Source organism: Salvelinus alpinus, chromosome 10 (genome assembly GCF_045679555.1).
Source record: "Salvelinus alpinus chromosome 10, SLU_Salpinus.1, whole genome shotgun sequence".
Lineage (NCBI taxonomy): Eukaryota > Metazoa > Chordata > Actinopteri > Salmoniformes > Salmonidae > Salvelinus > Salvelinus alpinus.
In genome coordinates, this window is record NC_092095.1 from 5,247,234 (window position 1) to 5,274,993 (window position 27,760).

General features: G+C 43.9%; 1 protein-coding gene across 2 annotated transcripts in view; it reads left to right on the plus strand.

Moving 5' to 3' along the window:
* The first annotated feature begins 664 nt into the window (after positions 1-664).
* The window catches only part of LOC139531467 (SH2/SH3 adapter protein Nck1-like), a 128,295-nt gene continuing 101,199 nt past the window's right edge, over positions 665-27,760 (plus strand). Inside the window, exon 1 of one of the 2 annotated variants that reach the window (XM_071327939.1) lies at positions 665-911. The gene's annotated coding sequence lies outside the window, so the exon portion shown is untranslated. The remainder of the gene's footprint in view (positions 912-27,760) is intronic. The other variant, XM_071327938.1, reaches the window with a different exon arrangement.

A 27,760-nucleotide genomic window follows, 5' to 3' on the forward strand; every position in this document is an offset into this window, starting at 1 on the left:
TGTAAGTACTCAAATATACTTAAGTATCAACATAATATTATAAATAATTTCAATTCTTATATTAAGCAAACTAGATGGCACGATTTATTTTATTGTATTGTATTTATGGATAGTCAGGGGCACACTCCAACACTCAGACAAACTAAGCATTTGTGTTTGGCAAGTCCGCCAGATCAGAGGTAGTAGGAATGACCAAGGATGTTCTCTTAATAAGTGCATAAATTAGACCATTTTCCTGTACTGATAAGCATTCAAAATGTAATGAGTACTTTTGGGTGTCAGGGAAAATGTATGGAGTAAAAAGAACTGTAATGAAACAGGCAGGGAGCAGGCCTCGAACCCTCGACCTTCTAGCCCGAAGTCCAGCGCGCTAAATGCATGCAGTACATTATTATAACATTATAAATTACAGTACATTTCTTTAGGAATGTAGTGCAGTAAGAAAAAAAAAAGTAAATACAGATACTTAACATGTATTTACTTAGTTGTACTTCTCACCACTTTCTATATGAGAGCACATATGGAAATACAAATACACATTTGTCTCATGGAAAAATTAACATTTCATATCAGTGGGATTGTTGCGGCGGACCGGTTTGATTGACACTGACATCCTCCAATAAAAATAGGAAGTTTCCCCTTAGACAACCAATAGGAGTGGTGCATCGTGAAGAGTGTGAACATCTCCAAGAGCTGGCGCTGTGCGGCTCGAACTATGTCGTGCTGGAAACTAGAAGGCTAGCTAGCTAGCTATTTCCAAAAAGGCATATGATAACAGCCAGCTAGCTAGGTGTTGGTCCTATCTAGTCACCATCCATCTACACCGGCGTTTCAAATCTCCCTTTTCAGTATAATATGGTGATTTCATCAAGCAAAAACGGACAGTTCCGGCCTATCAGCTAAATTCACAGGTAAGAAGACCAGCGGGATATGTGATGTTCATTATGCCAGCATTTTAATTAGCTTTGCCAACTAGCCTGTTGTCGGCTAACGGTAGCTACATAGGTATGTTGGCTACACTTCTCTGACCTAAAATCTGGAATAGGGGCACGGCCTGACAATAAAATACACTCCTATTTAACGTTGTAGCTAAATGTTGAGAAATAGTATATTGATTAGCTACACATCAATGCTTACTTCACAAGCCAACTAACTGGCTAACGTTAGATTACTAATGTTAGTGTTAGCCACCTAGCTAGCAGTCTAGCCAAAGTGCCAACTAACTTTGCTGGCTTTGATTGTTCTGTCTCACGGATTCAGTTTTATACGATACCCTCAATTAGAAGACGATAAAATTATTATTTTTGATCAGAACCGGTCATAATTGGGGCTGTTGTCTTACAATTTGTCAAGGCATTTTAAACTTGGAATGCTTATTAGTTAACTTAGTTAACCAGCCAATTTACTGCATGACAAGCCAGGCTACCTTTTTCGTAAGATTTCCATAGCCATTTGCCACTTAGTAACGGTTCACGGGTGCCTCTATCAAGAGCTATCTGACTGATCTTTAGTGCCCCTATCAAGAGCAAGCTAGCCAACTGAACTTTCACTCACGACTGTGGAAAACCATTGATTGTCATCTGTACCTTGCCATATTTTCCTAACGACCTAGCTAGTTCACCCAACCAAGCTGGGTTAGCTTTACAGTCTGGCACGTTACCTGTGTTTTAGCTCTTTCAACTCTAGGCAACCAACATGTTATCAAAACGTATCTTTTTTGACAGAACGGGTTGGATCAAAGACATTGTTTTTAAATGCAGAAGTCATCATTAAAATAGTTCCTCTTTATCAAAACAACTGACAGAATGAGATGCAGTCTGTTAATTAACATGGCTGCCCATCACAATGCCATACATGGGTTATGTACCATGTTTGTCTTGTCAGAGGGAACTCCTGGACTAGAACAGAATGTATTACATGCTCATAGTGAATATGCATGGTGCCAATGCCAAGCAACTATTGTCTTTGCCACCGCAAGACAAATCAGAGCATCTGCGCATGCATTTGAACGTCACTAGCCGAAACCGCTATCTTCTGGGGGGGTTTGATTAATCCCGCCCGGGCCCCTGTATAGGCGTGTTCTGTTTCGGCTGAAAGCTGATTTCATTCTATTTGGGAGTGGGCTGCTTCCCGGTCGTGAGCTAAGTTCCCCGTTCAAAGCCCACGGCGAAGTCTACTCAAAACAAAAGTTTTGTAATTAATCACGTGTAGTAATTAGTAGCTTTCGGTGTTTTCCCATGCAAAAAGGATTGTTTTTGATAAAAACGCTTTTATCAGAAAATTCAAACCGTTTTATTTGATAGAAAACAGATGATGTATGTGTCTGGACGATGCACCATGCTACCTTGTTGACAACATGACCAACCGGCACACATCGGTGTTCTATTTGAGATGATTTGAGATTGGGCTCCTCCGCTTTCCTCCTTTTCACGTAACGGGCCTATGCTTGGTGCCCCACGGTTCAGCATAATCGAATCCGCCCATAGGTCAGTCATACCACAACACTGAACCGCGGCACATTGAAGCATATGATCGGTCTAGTTGTGTAAGGGATCAAGGGGATTTGATGCGCGTTTTAAAGAAAGCAGCACGGTTTTATGTACAATATTGTCAACAACATTAGGTTGCTGTAACACTCGTTCCTATTGCAGAATGCAGCCTATTGACAGCGCAACGTTAATTTAATTCGCACATGTATTAGTCCTCTTGTTTGGTGATTGTCATTTGGGCTTTGACAACGAAAAGGGAGCAGGCGGACCTATAGCATGCTTTAGCAGGGAAGTTTTGGTAAGGTGGCCTGATTTTTAACTATGCAAATTATTTGGTCAAACATTGGCGATCCAGAAGTGGCATTTTTGACATTTTATTATTGTGGAGATGGTAGGGGGTTATCACAACTCATAAATGCATCACATTTTTTATTATCTGTAAAGTAAGTTGTTGGCAGATATCTTAAACTAATAGGCATAAATTACCTGAGTAATGATATTCATTCGATTTTTCTTTAAAGTTGGGTGATTTTGAGAAATGAATTGTTATAAACGAGAACATTTTCCAACACTCAGCACTTGGGAAACAGATATGGGGAGGCCAACCCTCCTGGAGCGCCTGCAGGATGTTCTTCCAGCCCTGTTTTAAAGGGAGGTCACCCAAAATACTACATGTTTGTGGCCTTACCTTGAAAGCACTCTATGGACAAGGGGACTGCAATCTATGATTTGGTTACTCACGACCATCAACCATTAATATAAACTTTTCCTGTGCAGATGGTGGTAACATTTCCCAGCACGTGTCGCAGAGAACTTTCCACCTGAGAACCGGGATCAATCACTGCTTCCAGCCTGCCCACTGTTCCCCCATTTGCCTATCTCCCCATATAATGTAATTACTGTCTGAATAAGGTGACAAACCACCTAAATAACAAAAAAATAAAGAATTAGCATACTTAAAATATAATCTCCCAAAAAATCTCAACAAAGTTGTTGAATATTACTTTTCATGTTCAAAGTATCCTGAATACACCTGGGCCCAGTTTCCTGTTAGAGATATAATTTAGGCTTAGAATTGTTTTTAACGAAGCATCTTTCCTCCAACGGCCGACGATGTAACACTTCACAAAACACCACGCAGAGAGGAAGTTCGTTAAGTGCGTCATTCAGGCATGTGTCGATACTGAATGAAACCACTGCTCTCGGATCAGCTTTTTCCCTTTCCAATCTTACCTTAACATTATAGAATTATTACACAATACTGATGACAGATCAGCTCCTAGAGAGATATTATCACCTATGGCTAGAAATATTGAGGCGGCTTATAATAATGCACTAAAGGGCAAAACAGCATCTATATACCTGGCTTAAAGAGAAGGAATATAATATCTATTGTTTACAGGAAACTTATTCAACAATTTTAGATGAAGTTGTGTTGATAACAGACTGGGGGGGGGGGTGAAATATACTTCTCCCATGGGCAAAGAAACTCACAAGGTGTGGTGATAACAGACTGGGGGAGGGGGTGAAATATACTTCTCCCATGGGCAAAGAAACTCACAAGGTGTGGTGATAACAGACTGGGGGGGGGGGTGAAATATACTTCTCCCATGGGCAAAGAAACTCACAAGGTGTGGTGATATTAATTAACAGTAATTTTGATCCGAATGTGCAAATTGTACAAACAGATCCTCAAAGTAGATGGAGGATTTTAAATATGTTATTGGACCATAAACAGATATGGCTTATTAACCTATACGGTCCAAATAATGATGATCCGAGCTTCTTTGAAAATCTAATAAATTATCAACCCTACAAGCAACACTAGACTATTATTATGGTGGGAGATTATAATGCTGTTTTAAATACCTCAATTGAGCGTAAAGGAAATCACACTACAAACTATCACCCTCAGGCACTTAACTTCTCTAGGGTAGGGGGCAGTATTTTCACGTCCGGATGAAAAGCGTGCCCAGAGTGAACTGCCTGCTACTCAGGCCCAGGTGCTGGGATATGCATATTATTAGTAGATTTTGATAGAAAACACTCTGAAGTTTAGAAAAGATAGAAAACACTCAGAACTCATATGGCAGGCAAAAACCTGAGAAAAAATCCAACCAGGAAGTGGGAAATCTGAGGTTTGTAGTTTTTCAACTCATTGCTTATCCAAGATACAGTGGAAATGGGGTCATATTGCACTTCCTAAGGCTTCCACTAGATGTCAACAGTCTTTAGAACCTTGTTTGAGGCTTCTACTGTGAAGTGGGGGCGAATGAGAGGGGAATGAGTCAGAGGTCTGCCAGAGAGCCACGAGCTGACCATGTGCGTTCATGTGAGAGTTAGCTGCGTTCCATTGCATTTCTGAAGACAAAGGAATTCTCCAGTTGGAACATCATTGAAGATTTATGTTAAAAACATCCTAAAGATTGATTCTATACATCGTTTGACATGGTTCTACGGACTATAATGGAACTTTTTGACTTTTCGTCTGCACCTAGTGATCGCGCGTCATGAATTTTGATTACTGGGCTAAACGCGCGAACAGCAAGGAGGTATTTGGACATAAATGATGGATTTCATCGAACAAAACAAACATTTATTGTGGAACTGGGATTCCTGGGAGTGCATTCTGATGAAGATCATCAAAGGTAAGTGAATATTTATAATGCTATTCTGACATCTGTTGACTCCACAACATGGCGGATATCTGTTTGCGTTGTGTTGGTCTCTGAGCGCTGTACTCAGATTATTGCATGATGTGCTTTTTCCGTAAAGTTTTTTTGAAATCTGCGGTTGCATTAAGGAGAAGTGGATCTAAAATATCATGCATAACAGTCGTATCTTTTAGCAATGTTTATTATGAGTATTTCTGTAAATTGATGTGGCTCTCTGCAAAATTAAATGATGTTTTGGAACTACTGAACATAACGCGCCAATGTAAACTCAGATTTTTAGAAATAAATATGAACTTTACTGAACAAAACATACATGTATTGTGTAACATGAAGTCCTATGAGTGTCATCTGATGAAGATCATCAAAGGTTAGTGATTAATTTTATCTCTTTCTGCTTTTTGTGACTCCCCTCTGGCTGGAAAAAATGGCTGTGTTTTTCTGTGACTTGGCTCTGACCTAACATAATAGTTTGGTGTGCTTTCGTCGTAAAGCCTTTTTGAAATCGGACACTGTGGCTGGATTTACAACAAGTGTATCTTTAAAATGGTGTAAAATACTTGTATGTTTGAGGAATTTTAGTTATGGGATTTCTGTTGTTTTGAATTTGGCGCCCTGCAGTTTCACTGTCTGTTGACGAGGTGAGATGCTAACGTCCCACACCCTAGAGTAGTTAAGGAAATCACGAATGTCATGGATATATTAGAACTAGTGGATATATGGAGGTTTAATATCCTGACCTAGTGAGATATACATGGAGGTTTAACATCCTGACCTAGTGAGATGTACATGGAGGTTTAATATCCTGACCTAGTGAGATATACATGGAGGTTTAACATCCTGACCTAGTGAGATGTACATGGAGGTTTAATATCCTGACCTAGTGAGATATACATGGAGGAGGTTTAACATCCTGACCTAGTGAGATATACATGGAGGTTTAATATCCTGACCTAGTGAGATATACATGGAGGAGGTTTAACATCCTGACCTAGTGAGATATCCATGGTGGAGGTTTAATATCCTGACCTAGTGAGATATACATGGAGGAGGTTTAATATCCTGACCTAGTGAGATATACATGGAGGAGGTTTAATACCCTGACCTAGTGAGATATACATGGAGGAGGTTTAATACCCTGACCTAGTGAGATATACATGGAGGAGGTTTAATATCCTGACCTAGTGAGATATACATGGAGGAGGTTTAATATCCTGACCTAGTGAGATATACATGGAGGAGGTTTAATATCCTGACCTAGTGAGATATACATGGAGGAGGTTTAATACCCTGACCTAGTGAGATATACATGGAGGAGGTTTAATATCCTGACCTAGTGAGATATACATGGAGGAGGTTTAATACCCTGACCTAGTGAGATGTACAGTCGTCTTGACTACTTTCTTATGTAATTCTCGTTGGCACCAAAAAGTTAGTGTTGATATTGGACAGAATGCGGTCGGACCATCAGATAATTGGCATATAAATTACTCTTACAGAATTTCCACGTGGGCGAGGATATTGGAAATTTAATCAAAGCTTATTCGATGATAACTTGTTTTTAAGTAGGACAGGAATTTATAAAACATTTTCAGACAACATAAGAACAGCAGATCCTTTATTGTACGGGACACTTTTAAATGTGCCTTTAGAGGCCATGCATTTCAGCACTCGGCTCTAAAACAAAAGCAATTTAGATCAAAAGAGTCAATATTAACAAAGGAAATACAATGTCTAACAGAACAGATAGATAACAATAAAAACTGTACCATAGAGGCACAGAATAAGTTAGAGGAAAAACAAAAAGAAATGGAGGGACTTATTCCAGAAAGATCCAGTGTAATATATTATAAGAATAAAGAGAAGTGGATGGAATGTGGGCGGAAATGCACCAAATTATATAAAAAAAAAAAAAAATCTGAAATACAACCGAAAATAATGTACTAAAACTTGTTACAAATGACGGAATCACCCATGATTCACCAAGTTATATTTTGAAAGGGGAAGTAAAGTGCTTTGATCATAGTTTTATGTTTCAGTCTCCTCCATGGCGGTATACCAAACTCCAGGGCTGGATGGCATACCAGTGGAGGTATACCAAACTCCAGGGCTGGATGGCATACCAGTGGAGGTATACCAAACTCCAGGGCTGGATGGCATACCAGTGGAGGTATACCAAACTCCAGGGCTGGATGGCATACCAGTGGAGGTATACCAAACTCCAGGGCTGGATGGCATACCAGTGGAGGTATACCAAACTCCAGGGCTGGATGGCATACCAGTGGAGGTATACCAAACTCCAGGGCTGGATGACATACCATTGGAGGTATACCAAACTCCAGGGCTGGATGGCATACCAGTGGAGGTATACCAAACTCCAGGGTTGGATGACATACCAGTGGAGGTATACCAAACTCCAGGGCTGGATGACATACCAGTGGAGGTATACCAAACTCCAGGGCTGGATGGCATACCAGTGGAGGTATACCAAACTCCAGGGTTGGATGGCATACCAGTGGAGGTATACCAAACTCCAGGTTGGATGACATACCAGTGGAGGTATACCAAACTCCAGGGCTGGATGACATACCAGTGGAGGTATACCAAACTCCAGGGCTGGATGGCATACCAGTGGAGGTATACCAAACTCCAGGGCTGGATGGAATACCAGTGGAGGTATACCAAACTCCAGGGCTGGATGGCATACCAGTGGAGGTATACCAAACTCCAGGGTTGGATGGCATACCAGTGGAGGTATACCAAACTCCAGGTTGGATGACATACCAGTGGAGGTATACCAAACTCCAGGGCTGGATGACATACCAGTGGAGGTATACCAAACTCCAGGGCTGGATGGCATACCAGTGGAGGTATACCAAACTTGTTTTGACGTACTCAGAGGACGTTATTAGCATGTCTTATCCACTCTTATATAAACAGTAGATTATCAGACACTCAACAACAAGGTCTGATTTCATTATTACTGAAACAGGATCCAAGTGGTAATTATAAAGATCCAGTCTGTTTAAAAAATATGGAGGCCTCTGAGCGCATAGAATGAAAAAAATATTGTGTGGATATTATTTATTCAGGTCAGACATGTTTTTTACATGGGTGATACATTGGAGATGATATAAGATTAGTACTGGAAACAGTTGAACACTATGAAGAACCTGGGAAACCAGCTCTGCTCTTCATAGCTGACTAACCTGGGAAACCAGCTCTGCTCTTCATAGCCGACTAACCTGGGAAACCAGCTCTGCTCTTCATAGCTGACTAACCTGGGAAACCAGCTCTGCCCTTCATAGCTGACTAACCTGGGAAACCAGCTCTGCTCTTCATAGCCGACTAACCTGGGAAACCAGCTCTGCTCTTCATAGCTGACTAACCTGGGAAACCAGCTCTGCTCTTCATAGCTGACTAACCTGGGAAACCAGCTCTGCCCTTCATAGCTGACTAACCTGGGAAACCAGCTCTGCCCTTCATAGCTGACTAACCTGGGAAACCAGCTCTGCTCTTCATAGCTGACTAACCTGGGAAACCAGCTCTGCTCTTCATAGCTGACTAACCTGGGAAACCAGCTCTGCTCTTCATAGCTGACTAACCTGGGAAACCAGCTCTGCCCCTCATAGCTGACTAACCTGGGAAACCTGGCCTGGTATCATAGCTGACTAACCTGGGAAACCAGCTCTGCTCTTCATAGCTGACTAACCTGGGAAACCAGCTCTGCCCTTCATAGCTGACTAACCTGGGAAACCAGCTCTGCTCTTCATAGCTGACTAGCCTGGGAAACCAGCTCTGCTCTTCATAGCTGACTAGCCTGGGAAACCAGCTCTGCCCTTCATAGCTGACTAACCTGGGAAACCAGCTCTGCCCTTCATAGCTGACTAACCTGGGAAACCAGCTCTGCTCTTCATAGCTGACTAACCTGGGAAACCAGCTCTGCTCTTCATAGCTGATTAACCTGGGAAACCAGCTCTGCTCTTCATAGCTGACTAACCTGGGAAACCAGCTCTGCTCTTCATAGCTGACTAACCTGGGAAACCAGCTCTGCTCTTCATAGCTGACTAACCTGGGAAACCAGCTCTGCTCTTCATAGCTGATTAACCTGGGAAACCAGCTCTGCTCTTCATAGCTGACTAACCTGGGAAACCAGCTCTGCCCTTCATAGCTGACTAACCTGGGAAACCAGCTCTGCTCTTCATAGCTGACTTTGAAAAGGCTTTTGATGAGTGATGCAACATTATGACATGTTTGGCCGATACCGATATCTGATATATTTTCCTTGCTATAAAAAAACGATACTGATAACCGATATTTAACTTTTTAGCAGCCTTTTTAAGCATTCTTGTACAGTTAAATAGTTAAAACACATAAATGGATGCAGCGATCTAAGGCAAGAGGTTGTCACTACAGTCCCTGGTTGGAATCCGGGCAGTATCACATCTGGCCGTGATTGGGAGTCCCATAGGGCGGCGCACAATTGGTCCAGCGTCGTCCGGGTTTGGCCGGGGTAGGCCGTCATTGTAAATAAGAATTTGTTCTTAACTGACTTACCTAGTTAAATAAAGGTTACACACACACCATACTGACCAAAAAGTTATTTTTTTGGCAGTTACATATGTTCTCATCACCCGTAAAACAATCAAAACCTATTTCCTTCACTTACTTGCTGTGCTGTTTCGTTGTTCATTTGTTCAGTCGTTTCGTTCTCAACCAGGATTTCTATGGAACGCCGTTTGGGTCTTTGCGTGTCAAAAAATATGTGTCAAATAACACTTTTTTGACCAATCAGGACCTGAATATGACTGCACGTCACATACAATTATTTTTATGTATTCATTATTTTATGTAGTTATTACACTATCACTCGTCTTTCATATGTCACAACGATTCATCGATACGTATGCTATGATGGCGGTAAAGTTGTCTCGCGCACCTACAGTGCTGGTTATAATGAAAAGCTAGCTAGCTCATGGATGCAAACAATGTTCTTCCCCAAAAATAAAGCAAAACAACAAGACAACTATATAGCTAGGTGTCATCTAAAATAACCCTCATTTTTAAGACCGTTCTTATTTGATTAATGGTGGTCGGACCCATCTATGTGAAGCTAGCCACAATAAGAATTAGCCACAATAGTGGACTTTGCGGTTAGCCTTCAAAATAAAAGTATGTAATTGACAGTGATGCAAATTAATACAAATAGTAGAATTATGCCATCATTGAATAGATCAGGCTAAACGAGGTTGGAATGTTATATAAAATCAACAAAAGACAATAATTGTTTATTTGACAAATCTGTTAATCACAGAGGATGTATTATACCCTAGAGTTGCATTGGTGGCATCCTTATTTCACTGTACAGCCTTACCTATGGATTGTGGATCAATGACATGGGGTATCAGTCTAATCTGTGACACCCAGAGAACATTAGCGTCGTAGCTCTTATTGCGAGACTCTGAAACCACTGTGAATTGAGCTACATTTATTGTGGCTCAAGCTAGCTAGCTACCCCAGAAGTTGCGGTCGAACAAATAATGCTTTATTACCAACGCGGTATTGTAAACACATCGTTCGTGGCCGGTGTTTGCTTGTTTGCTGACTTGTTTTGTACAGCTGTGACAGTGCTACTGATAGTGGTGGTGGCGCTTGGCAGAACACACAACATTCTATAATAGAACTGTGTTATTTGACGTGTCAAAGTAAAAGCTTATTTAACGCGTCAAATAGTGTTATATGACGTGTATCTTTTTTGACACGCAAAGACCCAAACGGCGTTCCATAGTATGTCGTGAAGCTAATAGCAGTGACGTTATTACTGTGTAACTCCGGTAGGGCAACATCTGAACAATAGCGCACTTGGTAGTGTGTACAGGTGCTCAACCAGTTGGCGAAACCCAACATCACCCACGACAGAGAACGGTTGATCGTCAAGGGCAATGAATTCCATTATCTTGGTGTTAATGGATTTCGCCTTTGAGTTGTCTCGCTGAAATTTTCTTATTCTTTCAAACGACTGCTGGACTTGTTGACTGCTCGATCCACACAGCAGACATTGTGGGCTAGGTTAGGAATGCTGTGTTGCACGTGTAGCTCAAAATTTTACGTGGCATCATTACGTCACGTACTTACAGTTGAAGTCTGAAGTTTACATACACTTAGGTTGGAGTCATTAAACTCGTTTTTCAACCATTCCACAAATTTCTAACACTATAGTTTTGGCAAGTCGGTTAGGATATCTACTTTTTGCATGACACAAGTCATTTTTCCAACAATTGTTTACAGACAGATTATTTCACTTATAATTCACTGTATCACAATTCCAGTGGGTCAGAAGTTTACATACACTAAGTTGACTGTGCCTTTTAACAGCTTGGAAAATTCCAGAAAATGATGTCATGGCTTTAGAAGCTTCTGATAGGCTCATTGACATCATTTTAGGCAATTGGAGGTGTACCTGTGGATGCATTTCAAGGCCTACCTTCAAACTCAGTTCCTCTTTGCTTGACATCATGGGAAAATCTAAAGAAATCAGCCAAGACCTCAATAGTACGCAAGTATAAACACCATGGGACCTCGCAGCCGTCATACCGCTCAGGAAGGAGACGCGTTCTGTCTTCTAGAGATTAACTTACTTTGGTTCGAAAAGTGAAAATCAATCCCAGAACAACAGCAAAGGACCTTGTGAAGATGCTGGAGGAAATGGGTACAGAAGTATCTATATCCACAGTAAAACGAGTCCTATATCGACATAACCTGAAAGGCCGCTCAGCAAGGAAGAAGCCACTGCTCCAAAACTGCCATAAAAAAGCCAGACTACGGTTTGCAACTGCACATGAGGACAAAATTGTACTTTTTGGAGAAATGTCCTCTGGTCTGATGAAACAAAAATGGAACTGTTTGGCCATAATGACCATCGTTATGTTTGGAGGAAAAAGGGGGAGGCCTGCAAGCCGAAGATCACCATCCCAACCGTGAAGCACGGGAGTGGCAGCATCATGTTGTGGTGGTGCTTTACTGCAGGAGGGTCTGGTGAACTTCACAAAATAGATGGCATCATGAGGCAGGAAAAGTATGTGGATATATTGAAGCAACATCTCAAGACATCAGTCAGGAAGTTAAAGCTTGGTTGCAAATGGGTCTTCCAAATGGACAATGACCCCAAGCATACTTCCAAAGTTGTGGCAAAATGGCTTAAGGAGAACAAAGTCAAGGTATTGGAGTGGCCATCACAAAGCCCTGAACTCAATAATATAGAACATTTGTGAGCAGAACTGAAAAAGCATGTGCGAGCAAGGAGGCCTACAAACCTGACTCAGTTACACCAGCTCTGTCAGAAGGAATATGCCAAAATTCACCCAATTTATTGTGGGAAGCTTGTGAAAGGCTACCTGAAACATTTGACCCAAGTTAAACAATTTAAAGGCAATGCTAGCAAATACTTATTGAGTGTATGTAAACTTCTGACCAACTGGGAATGTGATGAAATAAATAAAAGCTGAAATAAATAATTCTCTCTGCTATTATTCTGACATTTCACATTCTTAAAATAAAGTGGTGATCCTAACTGACCTAAGACAGGGAATCTTTACTAGGATTAAATGTCAGGAATTGTGAAACTGAGTTGAAATGTATTTGGCTAAGGTGTATGTAAACTTCAGACTTCAACTGTATATATATCATGCAATATGTTTCTTTTATTCTTGAAAAAAATGGTGTATATAGAATATGAGTTATTTTACTTCTACCTGTTGTCAAGTAAATCCCAGTAGTTTTCCTGTGAATCTAGCTAATCTACTTTATTTTTGCAATGGGTATCGAGTATCGTTTCGGCATGGAGTATTTTGATAGTAAACCTTGTATTGAAGTAAATTCTGGTATGACGACAACACTACATCGAGTCGCTGTCAGTCAGTACTAGGGAACAGTTGGTTGTATTTGACAAATGATACTACAAAGTATGGATATCACAAACAAAGGCCAGCCTTTAAACAGGACTAACAAAGGTACACAGCAAGTAAAAAAAAAACAAGTATTTAACATTTTCCAAGTATCGACTGACAGCGACTCGATGTAGGTTAATTCTTCCCAGTCGTCGCCAGTCAACTATCGTGAAGTAGAGAAACGGCGCTATGCAAACTACTGCCATTTCGCTGTCTTGGTCTGAAAGTAGTTGTATCTGACTCTCCTTTTTGAAACCTTTTTCTTGAACAAGTCATCAGTCAAAATATATAGGCCTGTGAGTTTTTAGTGTTGCGAAGATTAGCTGCCAGCAGTGTCACTTATCTTGTTCCAGACATTTTCCCCTGGATGAGTGTCTGCTAGATGTCTGGATGGAATGGAAATGTTGAACGACTTCACTGCAGGTAGATTGTAAATCAATTAGAAATCCTATGTTTTCATAGTGGGATGGAAACCCAATGTCTCCAGTCTGCTCTGCTGGCAACCCAATGTCTGTAGTCTGCTCTGCTGGCAACCCAATGTCTGTAGTCTGCTCTGCTGGCAACCCAATGTCTGTAGTCTGCTCTGCTGGCAACCCAATGTCTGTAGTCTGCTCTGCTGGCAACCCAATGTCTGTAGTCTGCTCTGCTGGCAACCCAATGTCTGTAGTCTGCTCTGCTGGCAACCCAATGTCTGTAGTCTGCTCTGCTGGCAACCCAATGTCTGTAGTCTGCTCTGCTGGCAACCCAATGTCTGTAGTCTGCTCTGCTGGCAACCCAATGTCTGTAGTCTGCTCTGCTGGCAACCCAATGTCTGTAGTCTGCTCTGCTGGCAACCCAATGTCTGCTCTGCTGGCAACCCAAATGTCTGCTCTGCTGGCAACCCAATGGCTGTAGTCTGCTCTGCTGGCAACCCAATGTCTCCAGTCTGCTCTGCTGGCAACCCAATGTCTCCAGTCTGCTCTGCTGGCAACACAATGGCTCTAGTCTGCTCTGCTGGCAACCCAATGTCTGTAGTCTGCTCTGCTGGCAACCCAATGTCTCCAGTCTGCTCTGCTGGCAACCCAATGTCTGTAGTCTGCTCTGCTGGCAACCCAATGTCTCCAGTCTGCTCTGCTGGCAACACAATGTCTCCAGTCTGCTCTGCTGGCAACACAATGGCTCTAGTCTGCTCTGCTGGCAACCCAATGTCTGTAGTCTGCTCTGCTGGCAACCCAATGTCTGTAGTCTGCTCTGCTGGCAACCCAATGTCTCCAGTCTGCTCTGCTGGCAACCCAATTTCTGTAGTCTGCTCTGCTGGCAACCCAATGTCTTTAGTCTGCTCTGCTGGCAACCCAATGTCTGTAGTCTGCTCTGCTGGCAACCCAATGGCTGTAGTCTGCTCTGCTGGCAACCCAATGGCTGTAGTCTGCTCTGCTGGCAACCCAATGGCTGTAGTCTGCTCTGCTGGCAACCCAATGGCTGTAGTCTGCTCTGCTGGCAACCCAATGGCTGTAGTCTGCTCTGCTGGCAACCCAATGGCTGTAGTCTGCTCTGCTGGCAACCCAATGGCTGTAGTCTGCTCTGCTGGCAACCCAATGTCTCCAGTCTGCTCTGCTGGCAACACAATGTCTGTAGTCTGCTCTGCTGGCAACACAATGTCTGTAGTCTGCTCTGCTGGCAACCCAATGGCTGTAGTCTGCTCTGCTGGCAACCCAATGTCTGTAGTCTGCTCTGCTGGCAACCCAATGTCTCCAGTCTGCTCTGCTGGCAACCCAATGTCTCCAGTCTGCTCTGCTGGCAACCCAATGTCTCTAGTCTGCTCTGCTGGCAACCCAATGTCTCCAGTCTGCTCTGCTGGCAACACAATGTCTCCAGTCTGCTCTGCTGGCAACACAATGTCTGTAGTCTGCTCTGCTGGCAACCCAATGTCTGTAGTCTGCTCTGCTGGCAACCCAATGTCTGTAGTCTGCTCTGCTGGCAACCCAATGTCTCCAGTCTGCTCTGCTGGCAACCCAATGTCTCCAGTCTGCTCTGCTGGCAACCCAATGTCTGTAGTCTGCTCTGCTGGCAACCCAATGTCTGTAGTCTGCTCTGCTGGCAACCCAATGTCTGTAGTCTGCTCTGCTGGCAACCCAATGGCTGTAGTCTGCTCTGCTGGCAACCCAATGGCTGTAGTCTGCTCTGCTGGCAACCCAATGGCTGTAGTCTGCTCTGCTGGCAACACAATGTCTCCAGTCTGCTCTGCTGGCAACCCATTTTATGTAGTCTGCTCTGCTGGCAACCCAATGGCTCTAGTCTGCTCTGCTGGCAACCCAATGTCTCCAGTCTGCTCTGCTGGCAACCCAATGTCTGCTCTGCTGGCAACCCATTTTATGTAGTCTGCTCTGCTGGCAACACAATGTCTGTAGTCTGCTCTGCTGGCAACCCAATGGCTGTAGTCTGCTCTGCTGGCAACCCAATGTCTGCTCTGCTGGCAACCCAATGTCTCCAGTCTGCTCTGCTGGCAACCCAATGTCTGTAGTCTGCTCTGCTGGCAACCCAATGTCTGTAGTCTGCTCTGCTGGCAACCCAATGTCTGTAGTCTGCTCTGCTGGCAACCCAATGTCTGTAGTCTGCTCTGCTGGCAACCCAATGTCTCCAGTCTGCTCTGCTGGCAACCCAATGTCTGTAGTCTGCTCTGCTGGCAACCCAATGGCGGGTTGAGGGGGGGGGGGGGCTATAGCTCGCTAGGGGGAGGGGGGTTGAGTCCAGCTAGGCTATTTATAAAGGGCCGTTTCCTTTAAGGCTAAAAGTCACCCCGGTCCATTGAGTGAGAGATTTACTGGACTGGCAATAACTGGCCACTGGGAGCCTCTAGCCCTGTGGAGAAGTCCTTTCCCCCTCCCGCTATGTGTCGCTCTCTCCCAGGCCCTTGCCTGCTCCCTGAGGCCTACAGTGTGCAGCAACAGTTAGCAAGGGGGCCCCTTGCTCCACTTCCCAGCCCTCTTTCCAGAGCCATTTGGTGGAGTACAGGTCTTGACATTGCAGTGATGTGGCTTTATTTACTTAATGTGTGTCTCATTCACAAGCCCTGCATCCTGCCTCGTGCTGTGCTGCACAGCTCTGCCTAGAGGGCCAGGCTAGCTAGCATTAGCCACATTGTACAGACTAGTTTTCAACTGAAACAGTATCAAAAACAGACCCTACAAAGTGGTGACTAGCCTAATAGGTGACCGGCAGAGTCCCGGAGGGGACCGGCAGAGTCCCGGAGGGGACGTTCCTTGCCCTTGATTAAGGAACTTAACCCCAATAGCGAAGGTGCATAAAGATGGCAGCCCCCATGCACAATCGCCTCATTGGATAATTTTGGCGTATAGCTACTTTTTTGGGGCATTAGCACAGTATACATGATCTCAATTTTAGCTCCAAGACGGCGGCAATTTATAAACGTGAAACCGTAGATTGTGCTGATTTTATAGGTGCGCCATAGTTTAAGAACTCTGTAGATAGTGTTCCAAACGATGACGTCATATCTGATTTCCTCCGTCTTTATGCTCCTGGGGCGCTGGACAATGATGACCCTTGACCCCACTGCCTGCGTGTGTCTCGGGGAGATGGGATATACAAGAAACAGATGTGATAAAATACCTAATATAAGCACCCCTAAATAATAATAATTATTAGTTTGTAAGAGAATACTGGAAAGTATTAAGACCCTTACATTTTTTCCCCCACATTTTGTTACTGTACAGCCTTATTCTAAAATGGATTACATTTGTTTTTTTCCCCCTCATCAAATCTACACACACTACCCCAAAACATGTTTTTAGAAATGTTTGTAAATGTATCAAAAATAAAAACAGAAATATCACATTTTGTTGAAGCACCTTTGGCAGTGATTACAGCCTCGAGTCTTCTTGGGTATGACGCTACAAGCTTGGCACACCTGTATTTGGGAAGTTTCTCCCATTCTTCTCTGCAGATCCTCTCAAGCTCTGTCTCGTTGGATGAGAAGCGTTTCTGCACAGCTATTTTCAGGTCTCTCCAGAGATGTTCGATCGGGTTCAAGTCCGAGCTCTGTCTGGTCTCCTGAAGGACATTCAGAGACTTGTTCTGAAGCCACTCCTGCGTTGTCTTGGCTGTGTGCTTAGGGTCGTTTTCCTCAGTCTCCTAGTCCCTTCCGCTGAAAAACATCCCCACAACATGATGCTGCCACCACCATGCTTCAGTGTAGGGAAGGTGACAGATTTCCTCCAGACGTGACGCTTTGCTTTCAGTCCAAGGAGTTCAATCTTTGTTTTATCAGACCAGAGAATCTTGTTTCTCATGGTCTGAGTTCTTTAGGTGTCTTTTGGCGAGCTCCAAGCAGGCTGTCATGTGCCTTTTACTGAGGAGTGCCTTCCATCTGGCTACTCAGTGCTGCAGAGATGGGAGAACCTTCCAGAAGGACAACCATCTCCACAGAGGAACTCTGGAGCTCTGTCAGTGACTATCGGGTTGTCACCTCCCTGACCAAGGCCCTTCTCCCCCGATTGCTCAGTTTGGCCGGGAGGCCAGCTCTAGGAAGACTCTCTTGGTGGTTCCAAACTTCTTCCATTTTTAAGGATGATGGAGGCCACTGTTCTTAGGGACCTTCAATGCTGCAGACATGTTTGTGCCTCAACACAATCCTGTCTCGGAGCGCTATGGAGAATTCCTTTGACATGGCTTGGTTTTTGCTCTGACATGCACTGTCAACTGTGAGACCTTATATAGACAGGTGTGTGCCTTTCCAAATCATGTCCAATCAATTGAATTTACCACAGATGGACTCCAATCAAGTTGTAGAAACATCTCAAGGATGATCAATGGAACAAGATGCACCTAAGCTCAATTTCGAGTCTCATAGCGAAGGGTCTGCATGCTAATGTAAATAAACTTTTTAGTTTTTAGATTAGGTGAGAGTTTTTGAAATGTAATAAAGTCCTTTTTTCTCTTTGGCATTATGGGGTATTGTGTGTAGATTGAAAATAATTAGGGACCTATAAAATCTTATTTTTATTCCTGATTCGGTTGATTCCCCCCCCCCCCACAGTTGTCTCTGATTTGGCTTTTCCAGGTTTCCGTTTTCCACTTTTTCAGGTTTCCGTTTTCCACTTTTTCAGGTTTCCGTTTTCCACTTTTTCAGGTTTCCGTTTTCCACTTTTTCAGGTTTCCGTTTTCCACTTTTTCAGGTTTCCGTTTTCCACTTTTTCAGGTTTCCGTTTTCCACTTTTTCAGGTTTCCGTTTTCCACTTTTTCAGGTTTCCGTTTTCCACTTTTCTAGGTTTCCGTTTTCCACTTTTTCAGGTTTCCGTTTTCCACTTTTCTAGGTTTCCGTTTTCCACTTTTCTAGGTTTCCGTTTTCCACTTTTCTAGGTTTCCGTTTTCCACTTTTCTAGGTTTCCGTTTTCCACTTTTTCAGGTTTTCAAAATCAAACTTAAACTACAAAATTGGACATTCTATTTGTTTCTTCTTCTAATTCCTCAACAATGTTTAAACTAGGAAACCAACTTTCTGAGGTCTGGGGGAAATAATGTGTAGTTAACCTTTTTTTAGATGCAACTGTGCACCAGCCAGAGACCTCCTGGGGCGCTCGTGTGATGGCAGATTTCACAAAACAAAATGGCTACTGGATGCAAATAATCCTGATCTCCTTCTGCCAGGTAGACATCGGCTGATTGTAGTCTTTCCGTCTCTAGAAGAAGAAGGTTATCATCATCGCAGACATGAGGGAAAAGGCCAATTACTCATGAAGGTTGTTCACGTCTTTATGATTTAACTTGGGCAAATTTTAATGCATTTTCTAATAAGTTCAATACATTTAGTTGATTTCCTACTAAGTTCAACATTTTTGAATATCGTTGAATTCAGTTTTAATGTCTGGATTTCGTCATCGTTCTCCACAACACCGAATTTGTTTTTTGTAAATGTATTTTTGTTTCAATCTATTAGTAATTTGTCTAATTGTTTCTGCTATAGCTCCCCATCCTGTAAACTCCTTGTACCAGTCTGTTTTAAAGCTCTGGTTAGCTAACGGGCTCCAGTTTCCACAACAACTGACATTAGAGAGAACTGTTCTCTGTCTGGTAATATGTGTCTGAAAACCCCCTCTAGTCAAATGACAACTCTGCTGTATTAGGCAGTTCACATTTTAGGAGTAAATTGAGCAATGGAGGGAAAAATAATCTCACCACCATCTTACCTCACTTCTCTAATGCGCTTGCCGGTCTCAATATTGCATAAGCTGATCTCCATTCCACTTCCTCATTTCTGGTTCATGATATCTCTCTCTGGCTGACTGGTTTTACTATGGCTGCTCATGCATGTGGACACATGTCTGAACGCTCATTAATAACCAGGGGTTGGAACCATTTTTTTTCTTCGATTTTGTTTCGTTCTGAACAGAACCCACATTTTTGTTTTTGTTTCATGCTACTTGTTCCGACCAGCAAAATAAAGTTCTGAACTGGTTCGGACCCTCAAAAAATTACTGGTTTATATTGTACCCTTTTTAACCTTTTTTGAAATCAAGTTTTTCACATTTTAGTTCATTAAATTACTTCACCCAATCAGTGCGGATAGAGTAAGCAAGCTAGTTGTTTAAATGCGTGATAGGCTACACTGTCCATGTCGCAAGATTTGTCCGACTTTTTGCGGGTGGGGAGAGAGGGTTGAGGCACTGGGGCATCTTGTTATGAAATGGAAGTACACAGAATTATACACTGCTCAAAAAAATAAAGGGAACACTTAAACAACACAATGTAACTCCAAGTCAATCACACTTCTGTGAAATCAAACTGTCCACTTAGGAAGCAACACTGATTGACAATAAATTTCACATGCTGTTGTGCAAATGGAATAGACAACAGGTGGAAATTATAGGCAATTAGCAAGACACCCCCAATAAAGCAGTGGTTCTGCAGGTGGTGACCACAGACCACTTCTCAGTTCTTATGCTTCCTGGCTGATGTTTTGGTCACTTTTGAATGCTGGCGGTGCTTTCACTCTAGTGGTAGCATGAGACGGAGTCTACAACCCACACAAGTGGCTCAGGTAGTGCAGCTCATCCAGGATGGCACATCAATGCGAGCTGTGGCAAGAAGGTTTGCTGTGTCTGTCAGCGTAGTGTCCAGAGCATGGAGGCGCTACCAGGAGACAGGCCAGTACATCAGGAGACGTGGTTGAGGCCGTAGGAGGGCAACAACCCAGCAGCAGGACCGCTACCTCCGCCTTTGTGCAAGGAGGAGCAGGAGGAGCACTGCCAGAGCCCTGCGTTATAACTAGGCCTATAGTATCCTTTAACTAGCATTGAACAAGTTAACCCGTTCTTCTCGACATTTTTTTAAATTAGCTATCTTCTGAATCAAACTTGTAGCGTCAGTACAGTAGCCGATAGATCCGGAGGGGCAGGTAGCCTAAACCCACTCAGGTAAACATTTTCAGTTTGCAGGCAGACACTGGAATACGTTTGAGTGAGGGCTTTGCATACGCGCTTTGTTGCGTTTTTTGTTGTGGGACTAGAAAAAAAATGTCTAACGTAAAACATTTTATTAACCGGTTACCAAGGCTTTAATCGGTTTCTGTTCCCGAACAGTATGGATCATTTTCGTTCCGTTTTAGTTTCTTTAAAACATTCGTTATTTTTCATTTCTGTTTCCTGAACCTGTTCCAACTACTGTTAATAACAGAGAGGTATGAGGCCTCGTCACGGAGGGGTATGAGGCCTCGTCACGGAGGGGTATGAGGCCTCGTCACGGAGGGGTATGAGGCCTCGTCACGGAGGGGTATGAGGCCTCGTCACGGAGGGGTATGAGGCCTCGTCACGGAGGGGTATGAGGCCTCGTCACGGAGGGGTATGAGGCCTCGTCACGGAGGGGTGCATGTAGGGAGCTGCGTCTGAAACAGCACCCTGTGGGCTCTGGTCAAAAGTAGGGCACTACCCATAAAGCTCTGGTCAAAAGTAGGGCACTACCCATAAAGCTCTGGTCAAAAGTAGGGCACTACCCATAAAGCTCTGGTCAAAAGTAGGGCACTACCCATAAAGCTCTGGTCAAAAGTAGGGCACTACCCATAAAGCTCTGGTCAAAAGTAGGGCACTACCCATAAAGCTCTGGTCAAAAGTAGGGCACTATATACTGTTTAGGGTGCCATTTCAGACAGCGTCTCTGTGTGCAGCGGTTCTCAACTTGTTCGTCTTGACTTGTCATGCAGAAGACTGAAACAGCAGTGGTTTAACTTCCTCTTTCTGTGTAGGGAAGTTGTTGTCCACAGTGGCAATGTTTGTGTTTCATCTGTCTATCTTCCGTGGTTTGGGGGATTTTAATGAACTTCCTCTAAGTAGTAAGAAAGATGTGGCCACTGTTCATGACAGTCTTTCTATGAAGAGATTTTATATCGCCACCGAATTAACTTGTCATATTTCATCTCGTGGTTCTCTAGAGATTGAGACCGTTTTTGATTTGCTACAAAGATAACAAGTGATACAACGGTACAGATTTTAAACGGTGTGGTTTAGTGACACAACGGTACAGATTTTAAACGGTGTGGTTAAAGCTTCTTATGGCTGCAATCCCGTTAACGGAATGATATGACAACAGCCAGTGAAAGTGCAGGGCGCCAAATTCAAACAACAGAAATCTCTTAATTAAAATTCCTCAACCATACAAGTATCTTATACCATTTTAAAGGTAATCTTGTTAATCCCACCAACGTGTCCGATTTCAAATAGGCTTTTCAGCGAAAGCACCACAAACGATTATGGTTGGTCACCGCAAAATCACACAGTCATTTTTCCAGCCAAAGAGAGGAGTCACAAAAAGCAGAAATAGAGATAAAATGAATCACTGATCTTCATCAGATGACACTCATAGGACTTCATGTTACACAATACATATATGTTTTGTTCGATAAAGTTCATATTTATATCCAAAAACCTCAGTTTACATTGGCGCCTAATAACATAAATACTCATCATAAACTTTGATGAAAGATACATGTTTTGCATAGAATTAAAGATACACTTGTTTTTAATGCAACCGCTGTGTCAGATTTCAAAAAGCTTTACGGCAAAAGCACAATATTCGAGAACAGCGTTCAGCCACAAAAGCAAGCCATACAGTTACCCCCCCAAATTGCGCAGTCAACAAAACTCATAAAAAGCATTATAAATCTTCACTTTGCTGATCTTCGTCGGAAGGCACTCCCAGGACTCCCACTTCCACAAGAAATGTTCGTTTTGTTCGGTAATGTCCATTTTTATGTCCAAATAACTATTTTTGTTAGCGTGTTTGGTCAACAAATCCAACGTCAGGAAGCGCGTTCACTAAAAGGAGACGAAATGTCCAAAAGTTCCGTAACAGTCAGTAGAAACATGTCATACGATGTATTGAATCAATCTTTAGAATGTTTTTAACATAAATCTTCAATAAAGTTCCAACCGGAGAATTACATTGACTTCAGATGTGCGGTGGAACAGAGCTCCCTCATGTGAACGCGCATGGTCAGAGCATGGCTAGGTCATGGTAGACCGGACTCATTCCTGTCTCCTTCGGCCCCACTTCACAGTAGAGGCATCAGACAAGGTTCTATAGAATGTTGACATCTAGCGGAAGCCGTAGGAAGTGCAAACTCATCCATATCTCACTGTGAATTCAATAGGTTCTTGGTTGAAAATTGACCAGCCTCAGAATTCCCACTTCCCGTTTGGATTTTTTTTCCAGGTTTTTGCCTGCCATATGACTTCTGTTATACTCACAAACATCATTCAAACAGTTTTAGAAACTTCAGAGTGTTTTCTATCCAATACTAATACTAATATGCATATATTAGCAACTGGGACTGAGAAGCAGGCAGTTTACTATGGCACCTCTGGGCACCTTTCATCCAAGCTACTCAATACTGCCCCTGCAGCCATAAGAAGTTAAGTGATACAACGGTACAGATTTTAAACAGTGTGGTTGGAAGCCTAAGTGCTTGTAGAAAAACTACACCACAAAAAAACTATATAGAAAAAACAATATATTACAACAAAAAAATAAAGGTTTGTTAAAATAAATAATGGAACCTACTAATTATAAATGTAATCAGTAATCCCAACATTCTGCTAGGTTAAGATTTGGCTAACATAGCCTGCTGACGGCTAGTAGGCTAACATAGCCTGCTGACGGCTAGTAGGCTAACATAGCCTGCTGACGGCTAGTAGGCTAACATAGCCTGCTGACGGCTAGTAGGCTAACATAGCCTGCTGACGGCTAGTAGGCTAACATAGCCTGCTGACGGCTAGTAGGCTAACATAGCCTGCTGACGGCTAGTAGGCTAACATAGCCTGCTGACGGCTAGTAGGCTAACATAGCCTGCTGACGGCTAGTAGGCTAACATTTCCATTGTTTAGTGAAGGACAATGTCTTCAAGGTGGTAACAGTTTGAAGGGGGCAGACGAGGCTACGCCATGAGGATGTGGTTGTACATAACGAGAGGCTTCAACTGGTTTCACTATTACACAATGGAGACTTAAAGAGAAACGAACCTCAACAGAGGGAGGAGATAGGAGTGCTCCCAGAACAGGAAACATGGGCCTACAGTTTGTGTGTGTGTGTGCACGTGTAGAGTATGTGTACAGTGTGTGTGTGTGTGTGCACGTGTAGAGTATGTGTACAGTGTGTGTGTGTGTGCACGTGTAGAGTATGTGTACAGTGTGTGTGTGCACGTGTAGAGTGTGTACAGTGTGTGTGTGTGTGCACGTGTAGAGTATGTGTACAGTGTGTGTGCACGTGTAGAGTATGTGTACAGTGTGTGTGTGTGCACACCTCAAACTGATTTCTGTATGATAGGAACATTGCCAGGTGTGGTTCTGTGTGTGAGAGACATGTAAATGTCTGTTTCCTTCTCTCTTTCACCCGTCTTTTAAACATTTCCCTAGATACTAGTTCCCTAGTTGTATTTAACTAGCCTACATCTGGACCATCCCATTTATCACCATACTCCTTAGTATCATGGGACGGAAACAAAACAGGAAGTGGATTTAACTTCTTTAGGAAAACAGCCGTAGTGTTGGAAACGACCATCGTTATGTCATCCAGAGTAATATGTATTTATTTCCCAAGCTACAGCACACAATATTTAACAAACAGCAGGTTTTTGAAGGACCAAAAAAAGATTTGTGTTTTAAATTTTTTTGCCATGGGAAAAAAGAAATGTGATACTGGCATGGTCCCGGTCAAACATCTGTATGGCATGACATCATGTGTTACAGAATGCCTCCCTCTGCTTCAGAGATTCGTCGGTCTCCAGGGGCGTGTTTAGTCCTGTAGTGACAGCCAGACAGCTTCACCGGGCGTGTTTAGTCCTGTAGTGACAGCCAGACAGCTTCACCGGGCGTGTTTAGTCCTGTAGTGACAGCCAGACAGCTTCACCGGGCGTGTTTAGTCCTGTAGTGACAGCCAGACAGCTTCACCGGGCGTGTTTAGTCCTGTAGTGACAGCCAGACAGCTTCACCGGGCTTGTTTAGTCCTGTAGTGACAGCCAGACAGCTTCACCGGGCTTGTTTAGTCCTGTAGTGACAGCCAGACAGCTTCACCGGGCTTGTTTAGTCCTGTAGTGACAGCCAGACAGCTTCACCCGGGCGTGTTTAGTCCTGTAGTGACAGCCAGACAGCTTCACCCGGGCGTGTTTAGTCCTGTAGTGACAGCCAGACAGCTTCACCGGGCGTGTTTAGTCCTGTAGTGACAGCCAGACAGCTTCACCGGGCGTGTTTAGTCCTTTAGTGACAGCCAGACAGCTTCACCGGGCTTGTTTAGTCCTGTAGTGACAGCCAGACAGCTTCACCGGGGGCTTGTTTAGTCCTGTAGTGACAGCCAGACAGCTTCTCCAGGGGCTTGTTTAGTCCTGTAGTGACAGCCAGACAGCTTCTCCAGGGACTTGTTTAGTCCTGTGGTGACAGCCAGACAGCTTCACCGGGCGTGTTTAGTCCTTTGGTGACAGCAAGACAGCTTCACCGAGCGTGTTTAGTCCTGTAGTGACAGCCAGACAGCTTCACCGGGCGTGTTTAGTCCTGTAGTGACAGCCAGACAGCTTCACCGGGCGTGTTTAGTCCTGTAGTGACAGCCAGACAGCTTCACCGGGCGTGTTTAGTCCTGTAGTGACAGCCAGACAGCTTCACCGGGCGTGTTTAGTCCTGTAGTGACAGCCAGACAGCTTCACCGGGCGTGTTTAGTCCTGTAGTGACAGCCAGACAGCTTCACCGGGCGTGTTTAGTCCTGTAGTGACAGCCAGACAGCTTCACCGGGCGTGTTTAGTCCTGTAGTGACAGCCAGACAGCTTCACCGGGCGTGTTTAGTCCTGTAGTGACAGCCAGACAGCTTCACCGGGCGTGTTTAGTCCTGTAGTGACAGCCAGACAGCTTCACCGGGCGTGTTCATCTCACAACCTGTCCAGAGCATTATCTCTCTCTCTGCTGTTTACACATGATCTCTCTCTCTCTCTGCTGTTTACACATCATCTCTCTCTCTCTGCTGTTTACACATTATCTCTCTCTCTGATGTTTACACATTATCTCTCTCTATGCTGTTTACACATTATCTCTCTCTCTGCTGTTTACACATTATCTCTCTATCTCTGCTGTTTACACTATCTCTCTATCTCTCTGCTGTTTACACATTATCTCTCTGCTGTTTACACATTATCTCTCTGCTGTTTACATATTATCTCTCTGCTGTTTACACATTATCTCTCTCTGCTGTTTACACATTATCTCTCTCTCTCTCTCTCTCTGCTGTTTACACATTATCTCTCTCTCTCTCTGCTGTTTACACATTATCTCTCTCTCTCTCTCTGCTGTTTACACATTATCTCTCTCTCTCTCTCTGCTGTTTACACATTATCTCTCTCTCTCTCTGCTGTTTACACATTATCTCTCTCTCTCTCTGCTGTTTACACATTATCTGCTGTTTTGACTCAATGGATCCTATCTGACTTCATTTTGATTTGGATAAATGATGCTCGCTACCAACAGCGTTACTCGGTAGCCTGACACAACAGCTTTACTCGGTAGCCTGACACAACAGCTTTACTCGGTAGCCTGACACAACAGCGTTACTCGGTAGCCTGACACAACAGCGTTACTCGGTAGCCTGACACAACAGCGTTACTCGGTAGCCTGACACAACAGCGTTACTCGGTAGCCTGACACAACAGCGTTACTCGGTAGCCTGACACAACAGCGTTACTCGGTAGCCTGACACAACAGCGTTACTCGGTAGCCTGACACAACAGCGTTACTCGGTAGCCTGACACAACAGCGTTACTCGGTAGCCTGACACAACAGCGTTACTCGGTAGCCTGACACAACAGCGTTACTCGGTAGCCTGACACAACAGCGTTACTCGGTAGCCTGACACAACAGCGTTACTCGGTAGCCTGACACAACAGCGTTACTCGGTAGCCTGACACAACAGCGTTACTCGGTAGCCTGACACAACAGCGTTACTCGGTAACCTGACACAACAGCGTTACTCGGTAACCTGACACAACAGCGTTACTCGGTAGCCTGACACAACAGCGTTACTCGGTAGCCTGACACAACAGCGTTACTCGGTAGCCTGACACAACAGCGTTACTCGGTAGCCTGACACAACAGCGTTACTCGGTAGCCTGACACAACAGCGTTACTCGGTAGCCTGACACAACAGCGTTACTCGGTAGCCTGACACAACAGCGTTACTCGGTAGCCTGACACAACAGCGTTACTCGGTAGCCTGACACAACAGCGTTACTCGGTAGCCTGACACAACAGCGTTACTCGGTAGCCTGACACAACAGCGTTAGTCGGTAGCCTGACACAACAGCGTTAGTCGGTAGCCTGACACAACAGCGTTAGTCGGTAGCCTGACACAACAGCTTTACCTGGTAGCCTGACACAACAGCGTTACTCGGTAGCCTGACACAACAGCGTTACTCGGTAGCCTGACACAACAGCGTTACTCGGTAGCCTGACACAACAGCGTTACTCGGTAGCCTGACACAACAGCGTTAATCGGTAGCCTGACACAACAGCGTTACTCGGTAGCCTGACACAACAGCGTTACTCGGTAGCCTGACACAACAGCGTTACTCGGTAGCCTGACACAACAGCGTTACTCGGTAGCCTGACACAACAGCGTTAGTCGGTAGCCTGACACAACAGCGTTAGTCGGTAGCCTGACACAACAGCTTTACCCGGTAGCCTGACACAACAGCGTTACCCGGTAGCCTGACACAACAGTTTGTAAAGGACAGTTGATATCATGACCCTCCTGTGTTTCGGCAATTTCAGGACAGTCCGTCTGTTAGGTCCGTAATCTACACACAATATCCCAAAATGACAACGATAACAGGTTTTTATAATATGTGTGTCAGAACAAAAACCTGACAGGATTGTGTCGAGGCACAGCTCTGGGGAAGGGTACCAAAACATTTCTGCAGTATTGAAGGTCCCCAAGAACACAGTGGCCTCCATCATTCTCAAATGGAAGAGGTTTGGAACCACCAAGACTCTTCCTAGAGCTGGCTGCCTGGCCAAACTGAGCAATCGGGGGAGAAGGGCCTAATGGTCACTCTGACAGAGCTCCAGAGTTCCTCTGTGGAGATGGGAGAACCTACCAGAAGGACAACCATCTCTGCAGCACTCCACCAATCAGG